We start from the raw sequence: 19,745 nt of genomic DNA, 5'->3' as shown, positions 1-19,745 counted from the left end.
TTGCTCTGAAATTTGTACACACTACTTTTAGATACATTATCTGAAGAATAGTAATGGATTTTTGCGATTACTGGATTAATTTTTTAATTAAATTTTTTTTAAGAATAGTACCCATCTGGAGAGCGGTCAGGGTGGCCAAACGTTTTAAGGAATAAATCCTCCTTCAAAAGCAACAGCAGTTTTTCCAGCTTCCCCACAATAAAAAAACCCCAAAAGAAAGTCCAACTATGAAGTACCCCTTCTCTGTATTATGAAGTGTCTTGTTTCTCCCATTGCCCACCGTACCCGAACAATCATTTATCCTTTCGCTAGGCGTCTCGCCTTCGCGTCCCAGTTGTCTCGCAAATCGTTTAATTATAAAACGCGTATAATTAACAATGTCTTCCCGGTCGCATTCACGCGATCCCTTATAGTCGGCCAGCGGATCCCCTCGCGCCCGAACGAGTCCATTTGAAACTTCTTAATTAACAAGCAGACTAATTTAAGGAGAGCTATATCCACCCACGGAACGCTCCCAATTTCCGCGCTTTCTGCCATAGAACAATTTGCATCTCTGCGGCGATGACGTATCGCGAATTTATAGCATTGTTTGTCGGAAAACGGTAAGAAGAACCAGATGCTATCGATAAACCGTCGTCTCTACCTTCGTCGTATATTCTCCGCGTTCCCTTTTCTTTCTCGCGACGATTTACGTCCCTTCGTCATGGCCGGAATGATACATATAATACAATAAATTATTCGAGTCTCGGTGGAAACTGTTGTCAACTACTGGAAACTGCGGCTAATTGTTTCATTAAATAATAGGAAATTATGTGCGAACAATGGTGAGTGTAGAGGTGATTGGGGAGCAAGTTGTCATGGTGTTTAATTTGCGGAGAATTACATTGTTTATATTTGGATTCAAAGTTGTAGAGATTTCTTAGTCAGGAGCGACTATGTTGGTTCTTTTTTAATTATCTAGGTTGGTTGATTTTTGTGGAAGATGAGATAGGTGTCAAAAGTAATAAAATCTGTACCTAATTTTTTTTTTGTGGCTTGAATATAATTTATGAAATTTTGGCAAAAATATTTCTAGTACACTTCACTGTTGTAGTTACTTCCTACATTTTTATTTCACAAATATAACTACAACACTGTGAGATACTCAAATTAATTACTCCCTTTGCAAAATGTTAAAAGTCGTACCATATTGATTAATTATACCACTGTAATAATTAAACTTGTACGATTGTATTTGCATAAACGTTCGCAGTCTAATCATAATGAACATATTCAAGTGTTTTCGACTAACTTCCTTGGTCTAGAAAGGAAATTTTTATGTTCAAATTTAAATGAAGTCAAGCATTAAAAATATTGTGTCTTAAATTTTTAAATATAAATTAAGCAGAGCGTTAGAAATATCGCGTATTAGATGTCAGCCTTCGGAACAAATTTACACAAATATTATTTCATTCTATACGAAGACAGTGAGACTCAAAGCAGACAATATTCGATTCGCTTACAGCGGTTTACAACGTCGAAAACAAGGGCTTGCTCTCACATACGTTACAGAATACGGCCACGAAACTTCTAGTTTGCATTAGAACGTTCAATACCAAGGTACCTGAAGTACCACGACGGCCATTAATAACCCAATGTCGTGATACGCGTTACAACTTCACTAAACGCATTCTCGGATCCGCAAGACCGCATTCTAGGGGATCAGTTGTCTCGTTCAAACAATGCTGGACACTCGTATTAATATTGATTGCACATTCCTGCCATAAGTGGTTAATCTATTTGCAAATGATTATGCACGTAGAAATGATATAATTAGCATATCTCACTGATTGTGATTCGATCATGCGACTTCCTTTTGCAAAGGGAACTTTGAGGAAGTTCACTCTTGTATGCATATGTTTGTTGAATTAGATTTAAAGAAACAATTTTGTTCGTTCAATTGTAATTCATGGAAGTGTCTACAATAAGTATGAATACTAAAACATCGAAAATAATAATTCAGAATTATTCGATTCAGAAAATTCAGATTAAAGAAAACAGATTTCTTCTCTCTGTTAGTTATTAATTATTATTATTGTTTCTTAATGAAATATTTTTGTTTTCCTTTGCTGTACTGCTAGTTTATTTATAATGAAGATATTCTATTTATACTTTTCTGAGAAGGGTCGTAGAAGTACTATCGAAACATTGATTACAACGTTTATGGAAATAAAGTAATGTCTGACTCGTTCTAAAGGCGAACTACTTGCTCCCATTACACCACTTCGAAAACAGCAATAAACATCGCAGAATTGGTTGATTTTTAAAGAGTTCTAATTCCTTATACGCATTAAAATTGTTACCATAATCGTTCATAATTAAGAAAGACAAAGTTAAAGGCCACAGTCTTAACCAAATGTCTAAGGACAACAACTTTCCGTAAGAATACTCGAAAATACTACGACATGTTCCGTTTATATCGTTTTACAATCGATAACCATGAAATCACGTTATCTACCCAGTGTCTCTTATCGCAACATAGTAGCGAACTTGAAGACAAATTGCATGAAACCATCGACCTATTCCGTTTCTAACGGAACCAAGAAACAAATGGCGATGGTGCGCGTATCAGCGCATTCCCATCGAATTTTCAGGAAGACGATTTCTCCTTTGGTTATCGGAATGTCTCCAAATCGAATGAATCAGAGACGAATACGTCACAGCGATCTTTATTTCTTTTTTAGGAAAAGAATCTTCAAATAGCTCTTGAACGAAACGTTTGCGAGTATATTTCTACAGGAAATTATTGTTTGTTTTGGGTCCTAAATTCGTTTTCTAAGTTTGGTTATCTAATCCGGGAACACCCCGTATAGGCGACTTTCAATAAAATTTAAATATAAAGTTTCATTGAAATCCATTGAGTGATTAGATCACACTCATATTTATCAAGCATAAGGCGCTCACAAATTAATGATATAATTTAATGAAAATATTAATTTTGAGAATTAAAACTATATCCTTTTGTATACATAACCATTTTAATATATCTTGATTAAAAAAAAAAATTATAAAGCAATAAGATTTGAGAACGTCTCATCTGAAAATATCCAATTATTCTGTTACAGTATCTGGTGAATGGACACCGAAAAAAAACGTACCTAGAGATTTGTTGTGTCTTAACAATTGTTGAATACTTCTTAAACGAAAAATATATCTATTAATTTCAATACTTATATTGCTAATTAACGTTTTGTTTTGGATTCAAATGTATACCTTAAATCTTGAAAAAAGTTCTTAAGCTTTGGCCATGACAATTGCATGTAAACACTTAAAACGTGTGTTTCATTTTCGAGAAATTCGTCTCGATCGCAATAACGTTTTTCCTCATAAGTCGGAACGTATTATGTTTCTATTCGGGGTCACGTGGAAGAATTTTCGTGGACACGAAGGTGTGGCAAGAAACGGGACAAAAAATCCTTCACTGTTCCGCGAGAACGTGTCCCGGCACCAAACAAAACTTTTTCGCTGTCTACCGCGCTGGACGTGCACTTTTCATCGAGTTGCAACGAAAACGTAACAACGTTCAAGTTGAAACAATAAAATACGCCCCCGCGTACTCGTTTCTCGGAACAATAAATCGCATCCCCTCGCCAGACGATGTTTTACACCGAAACGGGGCCACAGTTGTGATTAGTGTTCCGATACTGTTTCGATGTTGCAAAATCGTACTTCTGGCTGTGTAAATTGTAAGGAAATAGGTAGCAACGTGGAAAAAATAAATTCACTCTGGCATTGTTGATAGTAATAATAGCGTAACATATACGTATCAAGTATGGATTTACTTAAAATAAAGATAATATGTGCCTCGTCCAATATGTATCGTTATACGAATAAAATACGTCGATGCATCATTCATACATTTTTTATATGAAATGAAAATCATATTTTACTATGCGAATCATTCATACGAAATATGAGATATACAAATGATATAATTTGAATTATTGAATATCTTTTCATTTTTTTGTTAGAAATTTTCAAACACTCAATGTTAACTTCTTCAAGAATATTAGTATATAGGAGTATATTTATTTTTGGAATTATTTTAAATAATCTAATATGGGAGTAACCACTAAAACTTTGAAGAAATATGTATGATTAAATTTCTTACTCTTCCTTTCATTGATCTTTCTCTATTCATCGATTTTCCAAGTTGTTTCGAAGGTATTTAAAATGCTATTGTTCGAGATTCGATTAAATTTTTTTCCATTTTGAAATGATAATTCGAAATGTAAACGAAGCCTGCCTTCTAGCTGCGATGTTAGGAAAATGGATCAACTTTCTTCCCGAGGAATTCGATTAGGAGGACATGAATGCATCTGTCGGTTTATGACTTCCTCGTACTGAATTTTATAGCTTGGTGTAAGGGCCATAAACGATAGTAGCGATAAAAAATTTATGTGCTAGTGGTGTCCGTAGAGATAGTTAGGAATTACTTCGGAGTATATCTACTGTCCAGCTTCCTACTTACTTTTTCTTGGTCGAAACGAATTCAATTGGCTGCTGAAGGTCACTTTCTCGACCACGAATCACGTTTGATACTACTCTTACTTTTATGCTGCGTCAGCTTGTTACTCTCTTTGAGAGATAGAGTACGTCTACTCGCAGGTCTAAACGGAAAAACGAAAGTGGCCGATGAGATAATTGAAGGATATTAGGAGGAAAGCTATTTAGTGATCACCAGCAGCTAATTTATTTTTTATAAACTGGAACAATCGATTATCGGATAATAGGGCTTGGGTAAAGTTCAGAGAAACTATTTCCAATATTTTATATTTTGCATATAAATTATATAAATACATGTATGTACTATATATTAAATAATAGGTACACAATTTAATTAAAATAATAATTTTAATGGGATGAAAAATGTCGGTATGAAAAGAATTTTTTATTTGATAACCTTGAATATAAAATAAAATTATTTAACTCTGTATTTCTGGTATGTGTTGCAAAGATTTCTTGATAATGAAGAAAATTGAGTAACCATATAATATTCTATGATACAAAGGAATCGTAATATATTTATGTAACAATTATTAGAAAATAATTTCTACTTCTAATGATGACATAAGTGGCTCATGTCATAGGTGAGACTTGCAGAAATTTGTATACTAAGGAGAAATTAGAAAATTATATTATTTTTCTTCAGAATTGTAGTTTGAGTGCTAGAATATCACGTTTTATTTTCTATTGCAAAACCATAGAAACTGCAGAGCACTTATCAAACACACTTTCGAACCTGTGGTAACTGTATACTTTTTGATTTTTATCCTATAGATTCTTCCAATCGTGGAAATAGATAACGTATCTATTTTTATTTTATTAACAATGCTGCAGCTATTATTCTGCAAGTGAACAATTTTCCTTCATCGGATATAAAAGAGGTATCTCTGAAACCAATGCTTTAATCGCAAACCTTCTTAAATTTACCATCGATGTACATTTTAGTACCACAAACTTAATCAAAATAATTACAGCCAAAATATTAAACTAATAATACTTTTAATATTCACCATCGAATTATGCGCTCGATAAGAGATGGTTTTAATAATGAAGCTCGAATTTCACACCCGCACCACTGCTACCCAAACCGAAAGTAATTAATACCCCGACAGTTTGATTGGAAATAGAGATTATCATTTTCGATCCAACGCTTGTGTCATTATTAAAGTTTCGCGAGCCACAAGTCGGGGCATAAATTCATTTATCTTGTGGTCGTATTTGCATAAGGACCAGAGGTGCCGTGAAAATGTTAAAATTCGTTGGGAAAGTTGGGAGATTTATCGAATCGACGGAACTTTTAAAAGCAACTCGGTAACCTGCTCCCTCTGCTGCCATCGTTCTCAGTATCCACGACTTTTCACGGTAGCCGAATTTCCAAAACTTTCACTCTGTATCTTCCTCAGATCTTTCGCGACGTCAACGGCTTTGTTCTCCGCTTTGTTTCTCTGGTACATACAATTTCGATGCACGTGCTACGTACAGGTGTGTTGTATATCAAAATTATACATATCAGGGTATAAAATGGAAAAAATGCGATTAAGTTAACAATTCACAACCGAGAGTAATTGATCAGTAGACTGTGGACGTTTACATTCAAATTTGTATACATATAGAATGTCCCAGCCTTAGTGATACAGCGCTCTAACTCCAAAACTATCGGCCGAATGCAAAATTTCAAATATGGAAATTACATGGTAAAGTGAGGCTCATGTTTCAGCGAGAAGGAATTTTTGTTAACTTTGTTATTTAACGAGATATAATGGTCAAGTTTCGTTTTTTAAATGGAACTATATATTTTTTTGTATACCATGCGATAGTGCTTTTCAAGACGAATTCATTAATTCAATAATGTATTTACCCGATTTTTATTAGTTTTTAAGCTATAACGCTTCAAAGTTTGCTAATTTTCAAGGAAAAATCTTGGTTCGGCCCCGGGCGGTCCATTGATGCGGTAAGCACCATGGGGTTCTTGAAATCGATATGGAGGGTCTCGCTTGCGAGTCCAGACCCAAAGAAGGAAAACGGGAAAAGTGTTGACCGCTACTAATGCATTACTTGTAGCGCCGAGAATTTTCTAGGTAGGTAATACTTTTCCTGTTTTCCTTCCTTGGGCCTGGACTCGCAAGCGAGGCCCTCCGTATCGATTTCAAGAACCTCATGGTGCATACCGCATCAATGGGACCGCCCGGGGCCGAACCAAGATTTTTCCTTGAAAATTAGCAAACTTTGAAGCGTTATAGCTTGAAAATTAATAAAAATCGGGTAAATACATTATAGCTTAATGAATTCGTCTTGAAAAGTACTATCGCATGGTATACAAAAAAATATATAGTTCTATTTGAAGAACGAAACTTGACCATCATATCTCGTTAAATAACAAAGTTAACAAAAATTCCTTCTCGCTTCTTTCGAATAAAAATAACAAATGGATAAATAATTCATTGTTATTTATTATTCAATTTCTCCTCTTCTTTTTGAAGACATAGACCACTATAAACTTTAAGAGACTATTCCGACCCTTATAGACAATAATTTTGTAAAATGAACACTTGTTCGTACATCAAACACTCTTCAAAGTGAATCTGGCGAAACCTGGTCAAAGTTTATACCGTTCAACATTGAAAGGAAAAAAAGAGAAGCAAAACAATGTGTGAAGCACTCGCTAAATTGAGTACTGCGCCAGCGCGAGATGGAACGTTGCCTGGCATAACATGTACACTGTAGAAAACGAGGTTCGCCATTGTTCATCGAAAAACACGGTGCTCGCGTGTATGAATGAATGCCAGTGGAACTCGCAGAGTCGTGGAGATAGTGATACTGGCCGTGTTCTATCGTTCATCTCACTCGTGATAAATTAAATCAATCTACATCGCGTTACAGCCCGAACACGCACGAAAAATCCTATTGAACAATCGAGACCGCATTTCCGTTTATCGTTCGAATATGATCGCTATCCATGTTGAAATACTGAATGTAAATGATACCTTGTAAATTTTTTCTGAACTAATAAGAGATAGTTGGAGAAAGGTGGTACGAGATTTTTATTAACTTGTTTTAAACGAGGATGTAGTGTTAATATTAAATGGCTTGCAAATGTGAACAGGAAAGGGATTGTCAAGTAATCGAAATAAAATCAATAAATCAATTATACCTATTTGAATTATAATTTTATGTTAAAAGTACCAGCTATGTTCACCAAATTCAAATACCAAAGTTTAAATCCAGATGCTCAGACTTTTCTTTGTAAGCGGACAAATGACAAATTAATATGTATGTTGTTACTAAACCAATTGTATAACCAAGAAGAGATTAAAGAAAGGAAAAGAAAATTAAATAAATTACACAACAAATTATAAAATAGTTGACTGTCTCCATGTTACGTCGCTGACAATGATTGCTGACGTTTTTGCAAATGAAGCAAAGACTATCGTTTTTATTGTATCGATATATTATATCGAATTCCACACTGTGGGTGCTCGTTTATCGAGAAATAATGGTTCAATTGTCGCACGTTCAGCAAAAAAAACTCGTTGATTTAGCAGTGATCGGTGACGATCCACGAAAACCAACGACGACACAGCCTGCACCGCGTAAACGTCCGGTCCCGTGACACTAGATTTATTGTTTCACGCTTGACACGACGTGATGTTTGTATCCATGAGTAGCGCGATCGGACTGATACCATATCGATACTTTATGGCACATATTAATCGTTTAAAATCAATCCATTTCGATACCTACACGAAAGATTCGATATGTAGTAATTACACGTTAATTGCCACATCACTTACGTACAGATAACAGAGTTGTTAATTAAGGAATTAAACAATTACTTGTGGAAGTGATTTGTTGAATATAATTAATCTGGATAGGATTTTTGTGTTTTGATGAGGTTGCAAAAGTGAATAACGTAAAATGGGTTGAATAAAAACGAAACTTCCAAATGTTATGCTGTGTTGCTCCATTTATATTATTCGCAGTTGTAAGGTTAGCTATAGATCATTTTGTGTATTTCCAATTATATGTGGTCGTATTGGTATTTATTTTTCATTAATGTACCTCTTGATGAAAATTTAATGATGTTTTGCTACTTGGTTTGAATACATTCTCAAATTACTTTTCAAAAAGAATTAGAAAGTAACATTCTGCTATAAAATATTCTTGTTCGATATTATAAATGTTCCTCAATTATATCTACAACATATATTTTATTGATTAAAATCACTCAAACTGTTCAAAAGTTATAAATTATCTTCGAAATATTTTATTTCTTTTTACATCAAAATGGTTGAGTACTGAAGACTGATATGTGATAAAATTACAAGTAAGACTTGTAGGAACACATGTGAAAAAAAATAAACATCATTCATTCAGATATAATTGTCTCTACTTACGGTTTTGACACTCGTATCTATCGTTCAATTAACCGTATTCGGTAATTCACAATTGCGACTTTAAAAATTGCCGATAAGAGATCCGAAAATATTCTCTGACAATGACGCATACACAGTCATAAATTTGTTTAAATACAGATGCATATACGATTCGCGCGATTACGAAGAGCTGAAAATAAACTCGAACTCGAATTTAATTCAATTTACGGATTCGAGCGCGGATTTTCGTCGGGTGGATCGTTTATCTCAACTTTTTCAAATAAATAAACTGGAAAACTCGCGAAACGAAATGCGCAAAAGAGGACTCGAAGCGTTTACACGGGTATCGAGTATGTTGTCGAGTGATCGTACACATTTCGAATCGAGAACATACGGCGTGATTAGCAAGAGGTTCCTATTGATAGAAACAATTTCATTGAGCGTTATCCGCTCGCGATATCAAATAAACATGTTGTTCGTGCGGAATATCTGGTAGAACCAGACTTACACTAACGCACATACATGTATTTTGGGCTGAATGTCATGAAGCGTGAAATGAATTTTTTTTTATTAAACGAGGAAATTTAAATTAAAACGTACGTGTCGTTCGGCAAAAAATTAACTATCTGGCTGGCGTTGAATAACCAAATCTGTGACACGATTATTGCTTTACCCTTATAAACATGGCAGAATTATGATGTCTTATATGCGTTGGATTTTGACGTCGATACTTTGGAAATTATTGATAACAGCAATATTCTACTGGGTTAATTTATATTTTTTAAATTCACATGTCTTCTTCTCCGAAATTTAAATTTATTCTTCTTATTTAAATATATTCGTTTCCGAGATTACAGTTTTATTTTTTCGGAGCAGAAAATTAAATTGATAGACGTTTCATTCGGGAAATATTTAACGGACTGACTTACGTGTGGAACATTAACGTGATTATTGCTTTACTCTTATAAACATGAAAAAATTATGATTTTTTTATATGCGTTGGATTTTGACGTTCGAACTTTGGAAATTGTTGAAGAGAGTCATATTCTACTGGATTTTATATAAAAGGATAATGGGATTCATGGTTACCCATTATGATGTGCAGTATTTCGTGAAATTTAAATGTATAATTAAGTGAGCATATGCATATTCGTTACGCTATAAGATTCCACATTAAATTCACGAAGCTAAAAACGTACAAAAAGGATTAACATAAATTTTACGAAAATATAGGACGATCGACGCACGAGATGCATAAATTACACAGAAAAGTACAGTTGTATATTATATTCATCTCGTCATAATGATTTATACTTGTCATATGATATCTGACTGAAGAAAATTTAAGCAAACTTGCAACAGTGCAACAATCATACATAGAAAGTTATATGTATGTATTACTTTCCCTTACATTCGAGAATAGTATCTGTCATGAAGCACAAGTACTAGTTTTGTTTATTAAAAAAATTATTGTAGTATACATCTGTAAGTATGTATAATACTATGTAATTAATTAAAAGTGTCAAACAATCGTTAAATAAATAAGTAAATAAAATGAAATAATTAAAATAAAATATATTGAAACTATAGAGTGTATTATACATTTATTATAAAATAACTCACATCGTATTAATTTAGAACATTTATCAATATAGATAAATAAGTATCCCAAGACTGTAAAATATTAATCACTTTTTATTAATTACATAGTGCATTCTTTGTTTCCAGTATAGTTGATTTATTTATTTACTTGTTGACCATACTATATCACGATAACAACGCAGATACCCAATGAAGTGTTTGTAAGGTTACAATTTACAATAAAGTCCGTATTTGTAGAGTTACGCAAATAATTCAGGTTACACATCCCACCCCGTATATGCGATTGCTGGTTTTACTGCTCGTAGAGAGTACAATCGCGCTGATGAACGTGGCTGCGGTATTGATTCACAAATTATGGATAAAATTGAATTGCTTTCTTGATGAGAACGTTGTCTCGTTACATTCGCACCACTAAAATTCAGCAAAAGCTTTTCCCTCTTTCAAATAAAAAGAAAAACTCTTCCAATCGTACCATATTGAAGACCTAAACAATTGTTGAAAACATTGCAAAACATCCATTCCAATTTCAAAATTTTGAAATTACTCTTCTAATCATAATAAATGAAGAAACTGCGGGAGTTTGGAAGCGAAATAAAATCAACGAAACAGTTTTTATTGCCATTAAAAGATTTAAATTCTATGTAGGTGTGATCAAAACGTGAGTTGGTTCGAAACAAAATGAATTCATTTTTCAGTGAGCAATATTCACGCTACCACAACACTCTTGATTGCCTTGCAGTACGACAAACAAGTTCAGAATAAATAAATAGGAAAGAATTGAATTGAATTCGTGATTCAGACGCAAAATTTCGTACTGTGAATATTTGGCACTAATCGGTTGGTGATTGGAGTATAAACAATTCAGGATCGTTGAATTATTTATTGGCCAATAGTGAAGGTGTAATTTAATAATTGTTTAATAATTACCTCGTAATTATCTCATAAGCGGTTAATAATATATAATTTATGTATTATAGGAAGTTACATATTGGGAAGTTACATATATATTAAAAATGGATTAATTGTTATAGTTTCTGCATTTGTGACGTATGAGGACTTGAACTACACATGCTAATCGTGTACCAAATACGTATACTTATGCAAAATGAAATGTTAAGTATTTTAAAAAAACGAAATCCTAAAGGTCATTTTGAAGAATTCTTTATATATTTTACTAAAACTTGAAAACAGTACTTTTACCAAACTCATATCGAATTTTATTAATAAATAAACAAATAAAGAAGAAACATTGATAATGAAATCTCAAATGTTGGCTATGACAACTGTATGTATCTCCTTAACAAAAATGATTGAAATTGTTATATTTGACAGGATTATAATACGACGTAAGTTGGGACAAGTATATTTAATAAACAAGAATATGAATACATATATGTAGATCGCTTTCTTACAATAGTTTACCTTAAGTCAGTCGTCCAAAAAGCTACGAAATTAGTTTACTAGTATTGCAATTCCTAATTTATCGTAACATTCACTCCACCATTAACTCACTTCGTATTTCAATATTAATTTACCTTGCACTTCGTTATAATTTAACTAGTTCTCTCTTTTTTTTTAAATTTAATTTGCACTCTTCCATCTACCATTAAAAGCACCGCTATCCTCATTTTAGTTTACCCTTTCGCTGAAATCATTAAATCATCCCCGTTTACGAGCGGTGAAACATGAAAACGTGAAAACACCTTTGAGATTTGCGTCACCGCTGGAATTCTTCATCTCCCGCGCTTCTTCGTTTTCGAATAAATTCGTTCCTCCTCGGGATTCCTCAACGCACAGCAAGTTCTCCGCGAGAGAGTAGACTTAACCGGGACTCTATGGAAATCGGCAATTGATTCAAACGAGGCGTTCAGCGGTTAAATCCGAAACCGGTTGCGCGGTAAAGTTACAACCTCTCGTCTCTCCTGTGTCGTCGCCAGTCCGTGTACAGGTACACGCGAAATTTGCATCTTGCTCGTCCCTCGAGGCAGGTCATGTTCTCGTAACAATGCGGAAGCCTGCGGCGGGTTTGTTCGACAGAAGAACGACTGTAAACTCTCGAGGAGTATCAACAAATGGCCTGGCTTCAATTAAGTCCAAACATCGAGCATGCATATAGGATGAAAATTAAAACGACCGGTGAATTAAACCGAGAGGCGACGCACAAGCACATCGTTGCGAAATGTATTTCGGTAGGAATGGGAGATTCGAAACGGATTTACTTGGCAGCACGACTACAAACATGATGAGGAGTGTCAACAAATGGCTCGACATTAAGACGTTGACTGCGGCGTTCGAATTCGTGGTTGCTACCATGCGGCGGAAGGAACGGAAAGAACGGCAGATAGCAACAATAGAGGTTGAGAAGCAAGACGGCGGAAACACACACTTTTTCTTTTCCAAGACTGAAACGGCCGAGAAGGTAAACAGACGGACTAATGATGAGCCCATATAGCAAGATTCAAGTCGAAACATCGAAAATTCAAGGGTGGAGAGCGTTATAAAAGGAAGAAAGGATGAAACGCACACCGTGCGTCCGCCGCCGCTGTGGCGAGAATTACAGAACGCACACCGTACGTCCTCCGCAGTCAACGTGTTAAGGAAGGTAGAAAACCTTGAGCGAGTGGTAATCGTGGCTATATTTAGCAATTTCTTTCGAAAATAATTTGCTCAATGAAAGATCTGTTTACTAGAATTTATTATACATTTATTGAATGTGCATTAAATTTATTTATGTACATTCAAATGTTAATAAATTGCCTGAGTTACCGTAAGAAATAAACATGTCAGATCTTTTAGAATATAATACTACTGCTAAGGTTAAGAGTTCTGATAACCAAATGCGACTGATAATAAACTGAAATTACTCGACAGTATGTAACGATTCCTTGGTTCTTTATTGCTGCTACAGCTAAAGGACCTATTGACTTAAAAATTCAAAGTGCCTGAAAGAACAAGATAACAGTAACTATTGTATGAATGGAAACTTGGATTGAGGTCTAATCTTCTCGTAGTAATATTATATTCTAAAAGACCTAACAATGTAAGAATAGTTTCTATTTAGATCTTTTATAAATAAAATAGCGATGCTGTACTGGGGTAACCGAACTGTAAACTGACTGTCGATCAAAACCAAACTTTTTTCATATAAAAGTTTATTTTTATAGAGATATATTGTTAATATTCAAATGAATATTTCATCAACAACTTCGAGGATAGGTGTTCGTCCCTAGAAAATAAATATCATCTGATGAGAAAAATAAGGAATATCTTTCATTGCGCAATTTATGCATCCAATTTCATTAAAAGTTTATCTTTTATGTAATATTATTCATTTTTATTTTTATTCGTTGATGAATTTTGATGTATTTCCCTAACCTATTTTGTATTTTTTTTATGGTTTCATGTAAAATAAATTATATTTCATACATAGCGAGTGGTACACTTCACGTACATAACGTACGCTTATTAATACGTATAGTGAGCATACATATGAATGATTCGTGTCTTATCAAAAAGACGATGCGTGTTTTTTTTCGGATAACGTGGAAATTCTGTTGAAGAACCATCGAATAACGTAAGCTATCAGCACGTTGCAGCGAGTCGATAACCATTTCCTACGACCCCACACTCTTATAAGCCGATAACAATAACTTTAGAGTTGTTACACTCTGCGACCTGAGAGGTGTTCACGACACGATCGTGACTTCGTTACTCTTTTTAAATAGACAACTTCTCATCCACTTCACCCTGACACCGTAATTTAGTTATGTAACTAACGGCAAAGTTCCAAATCGTACTTAGAACTCGATTGCACAGAGTTAGGTTCTGCTTTTCAATAGCCATTGACGTATCCTAATCCACGATAAAGCTAAATTTCCGACAGGATTAGACGACACTGTACAAGCAAAGTTACGTATGCAAAATTCTGATTAGTGTTTACGTGACGCCATCTCTATTCGGAACCCTTCGAGAACATCTCGAACTGTGGAATTAGAGACATGATCATGGGTGACATTAGTCTCCTCGATCGAGGCGCTTTCGGGATCCCGCCCATCGAACTTTACACTCGCAATTGGAGGAACTTACACTTCGAACTGTTCGAATTTTCTAACGTGAACTTCGTTACTGAACTTTACCACCTAACTGCTCGAACTTTATCAAATTTCAGGACGTCTAAGTGATCGAATTTTCCGAGTGCAACGAACTTAGTATCAATTTTGGCAAAATTTCGAGTGGTCGCGAAGCCAACGTTAAAGTTACGCGTATGGTCGTGCAAAATCTAGAACTAGGGGTTGGGCCAGAGTTGGGACAGTAGTTTGTAAATAAATTTTGTGATTGCTTTTATAATTAATTGGCGAGAGCAATCATGATAATCTTTACTGAGCTGGAAAATCAGTAATTTGTTATAATCAATTTGTCGATCAATGAAAGATTACTTTAGCTTTGTATTTATTATCATACTGATCCAACCATCCATCAAATATATAATCAGTTATGGTTATACTACAATACCATAATTCAAGAAAACTCATATTAGACAAACTCTGTTTTCCGTATTAAATCAATAAAATTCACGTTAGAACTTATTCTAAATAATTAATGATAGTTATTGAAATCCGGAAAATTTAACAATTTACATACATTTAAACTGATACTAGGTAAATGTGTGAAAATAACCTGTCGGATTTCTATGAAATAAGTATTTATAATTTAATTTAAAGCAATAGAAGAAACACCAAACAAAGTGTCTACACTAGTAGGTGATTAATATAATAGTCTTGTTGTATGTGTACAAATTTTCCTTAAATGTAACTTATTCTACCAACTCACCTTTAAGATTAACAATAAGTCAATAAATATTATTGAATTATTAAAATTCGAATACATTTTATAATTTCTACAATATCAATATCTTTGTATCAATTTCTATCTAATTTCTATCAATATCTTACATTCATCGAACCTTCAGTTACACACACACACACGTGTAGAACATCTCTTTTACCCACGAAAAAAAAATCAGAAACCAATGATTCTCGAAATGACCTGATAAAACAAACTTCTTGCGGTTCGATAATCTCATTGTGTTATTTGCATTCACCGATTTGCTCAATGTACGGTAAAGTATTGGAACTGTGATGGTTCGTATCGATACCATGCGTAATAAGTTAACAAGTAATCGATACGCGTCATGCGGTGGTGTCAAACGATCTTTCTGTCAATTGCATGTGAATACGCGAAATGGAGCGATGCCAAACGCGAGCGTGCTGCTCGTCTGACTGTACACATCAGTTACGTCAAACAGAACCGAAAATGGAATAAACAATGAAACGTAAATTACTGGGAAAATTAGTATAAACGTCGAATCGGTGAACTGACACAAGTGCACGTATCAGAGAAATTTTCCATTTTGTTGACAAAAATTCATCGTGTACGCGCGCGAGGGGCGAAACCCATAATTGATCGAGTATGAAGTTGAAAGATTAACGTGCTCGAATATCGCCTTGATTAACTTTCAAAAGCCATCAAAGTAAACGTCAACGTATGAATGGCTTGAAAATAATTAAACGTAACGTAATTTATTTCAAATTATACACTGTAGTATTTCGTGAAATAGCGTTCAAAGTAATGATTGTATATTTGATGCATTTCTGAAAATAATTATTATGTATGGAATATGTAATTGAAAGATCTTTTAACTGATGAAGTTACAAGTCTCTTTGAACTATTGAAATGGTGAAATTGTAATGATTCAGAGAAAACAGAGATTGATACATGTAACAAGCATATTTATTTTAAATATTTCTAATTTTAAACACATGATGTAGTAGTGATTTATATAAATCACAGAAGAATATTGTAAAATATTGTATGCTCTGATTTCTTCATTATGAATTATTCATTGTATAAAATGAATTGTTTATTTTCGAAGCTTATTTGATATGCCTACTATTTAAAACTTAATTGGAAAGATATATATTTATATGTATATACATTCGTCATATACAGGGTGAGTCTTATAACGTGACGACCTCAAATAAATCGTAAGGTATTTGTTGTACGACAAAATGTTTCAAACAAAAATTGCATAGTATTTAGGGGGACACACAGTGCTGTAATCTGTTTTTCATTAACTTACTTTTTTGTTGAGGTATTATGGTTACTTTCAGTTTTTTAAATGGAATATCTAATATTTTTTTTCGAATTCGGATAAATCATCAAACCTTGCGTAAAAAAGTATTACATGAAGTGAGACTTGAAATGAAAAATTACTGAGATATTTATAAAAGAAGTTTATGGGCAATAGCTGGTAAGGTTGAAGTACGACATCCTTCATTATTCAGAACTTTGTGATACCTTTTACGTTTCTCTACATTAAAATTGCCATGTTCTTTGAGTGTTCGATTAAGCCTTAAGAAAGTAGAATGCGATGGCTGATTTCGATCAGAATACTTAGCTTGGTACAAGATCTTGGCTCTTATAGCAGTTTCTTCACACGCACCATAAACAATTATCATATCGTTGTTTCACTGTTACTGAACATCGTAATAAAAATCTAGTATCTTTCTCAATACGACTTTAACATTTACTGAGATACTGAATAGGTATTTCGTGTTGATGATTATTAATATTTAACAGGGAACTTGTTTACAGACATGACCTACCGACGAGAGTAAAGTCGTGCTAAGAATCACGTTGACTAATCGTATTTTCTAATAGAAGATTATTAATTTCAAGATATCTCATTAATTTTTCATTTGAAGTCCCAGTTCATGTAATACTTTTTTACGCAAGGTTTGATGATTTATCCGAATTCGAACAAAAATATTAGACATTCCATTTAAAAAACTGAAGGTGACCCTAATATCTCAATAAAAAAGTAAGGTAATAAAAAACAGATTAAAGCACTGTATGTCCCTCTAGATACCATGCAACTTTTGTTTGAAACATTTCGTCGTACAACGAATACCTTACGAGTTATTAGAGGTCGTCACGTTATAAGACTCACCCTGTATATTTCAGGTAAATCAATATTTCGATTACTTACAAATACCGTCATGAAGAATTGAACATGAAAATATTATTTCAAATAGTTATTTCTTATGTTCGCTTGAAATAAAATGTGATAAAGAATGATGACTGGTATTGTTTAGATATCGAGTAGAGTTATTTACGCTACAATTGCCAGATAATGTACCTTAATTCTCCTAGCGGGAAACATGAGGGAAAAGCTGTACATGTGTTAACAAAATTAGAAAGTTTCGGGGACGCTTGAAGTTTTGCATGTGCTGAATAAGACCCTCATTGACATCAAAGTATTTTGGAACGTCGAAACGTTACGTTCGCCATGTGAAACATGATTTTTACGCTTACGTCCTCGCAAACATCGTGCCCTTTTTAAAATCCAGACGCGAAGGTGTTCACTTCCGCTGCCACGATTCGCATTTATTTAACATTGGGAAAGAGAAAAGGGTTCTTTTCATTCGCAAGATGAAAATTTTTATTCGTTCGCTACGTTTTCGTAAAATATTTCTCACGATGCCTGTTCCGCTTTAATTAAATATTCTCGTTGATTCTACGGGATGTTCATAAATTTTCGGTTTCTTTTTATGAAATATTTCAAATGTTTCGACTTTACATTTCTATACATATTTGCTTGGAGGGTGTGAATTCAATTTGGAACCAAAATTGAGTCTCTCTCGTAAACATTCATTGAATTTTTTTGTATTGAACGTTTCGACCTTACTTTTGAGTTCTCTTCGGTATGTAGTGGTATTAAACACAACATATGTAGATCTATACAAATTAACAAAAAATTTTGGTTTCTTCATTATGAATATTCATTGTGCACGAAGTAAGGAGGCGAGAAGAGACAGAACAATTGATCGACGATAGTGAACAATAGCAAAGTATGTTGACGCAGTGAGATTGATGAATAAATTTAAACAAACGATTTTGTGTTATCGACTTTATATCAATTAGACAAAGATTAAAATAAATGAAAAATTTATGTGAACGAATAAGAACTACTGAAGAATACCTCAAGATGTGATTAGAAATTCTGCAGAACACTTCGAGCTCTAAAAAACCAAAGACAGAAGTTACAGAATTTTTTATAGAAATACGACGAATGAAGCTCGATTGCATTTGACCCACCCTATAAATTAAATTACAATGTCGGATTTCAAATTGCGGTCTGGAGAACTCTATTACAAGAAAGGACAAATGCGCTCGCGAAGCGGAAAAACCAGGAATTCGAAGGAGAGTAAATTCAATAACTTGATCGGATATTTTGATATCTCGAACTAGTATCGAAGAATCTTTACGGATCAGTCGCTCATGGTCTGTCCTTTCCCAACTGTTATGGGTCTCGCAATTTGTCAAAATCATTTAAGCAATAAAACAGGAGAAATCGAGAACAACCTTCTTCTTTTGTCGACTGAATGGTGGACGATTTTATTTTCTGAAAAAGGACAAAGAAGAGAAGAGCGCAGAAAATATTCTTCCAGCGACTATTTCAACAAAAGCTACGAAGAATTCGTATTTTTTGCCTGTTTCCAAAAATAACGTAAAATATATGTGTACTTCACACAGTATATCCCGTTTGTACATTTTCTTATAGGACAAATTTATCAACTTGATGATACATCTTTTGATTGTACGTTTCAGTATCTTTTTTTCATTTCTATTGACAAATTTTATATAACGACTTTATTGGCCATATTAAAAAAAAAAAAAATATGAGTGCAAGACTTGCTTCGAAACAGAGTGAAACACCAATTTTAAGGAACGAAAGAGTTGTACAAACTGACTCAGCTAATCATTCTAAATAAGATTGCTTTGTCCAATACAGGGCGTCCCAAAAATGTTATAACTTCTTGAAAGGGGTGGTTCAGGGGGTGATTTGTTTTATCCTATTTATTACTTATACTTTTATTTATTTCATAAATTAAATAGATATTTTCTTTATACTTTAGGTAGGAGGAATTATTACAGTTACTTTAAGAAGCATTTAGCCTAATTTAAATATTATTTACAATTTTATCATTTTTGTAAAACAATATCTACATATCTTTTTAATAAATTTCTTTTAAATAAAACTGATAAACTCTTGGCCACTATAAAAACATTTTATAAATAATGCAGTAGATACTTTAAATTTATGAAATTGGTGAAACAGTCTGCGCGAAATTTTTTGCAGTATTGATAAGCAATGATACATGA

General features: G+C 33.7%; 1 protein-coding gene across 1 annotated transcript in view; it reads left to right on the top strand.

Annotated features, from left to right (window-relative positions):
• Positions 1–19,745, top strand: part of LOC128894519 (golgin subfamily B member 1-like) — a 34,341-nt gene that overhangs the window by 4,393 nt on the left and 10,203 nt on the right. The window lies entirely within an intron of this gene.

Source organism: Hylaeus anthracinus, unplaced genomic scaffold (genome assembly GCF_026225885.1).
Source record: "Hylaeus anthracinus isolate JK02 unplaced genomic scaffold, UHH_iyHylAnth1.0_haploid 4, whole genome shotgun sequence".
Lineage (NCBI taxonomy): Eukaryota > Metazoa > Arthropoda > Insecta > Hymenoptera > Colletidae > Hylaeus > Hylaeus anthracinus.
Note: the sequence above shows the minus strand (reverse complement) of the source record. Positions and strands in the feature narration are given on the sequence as shown.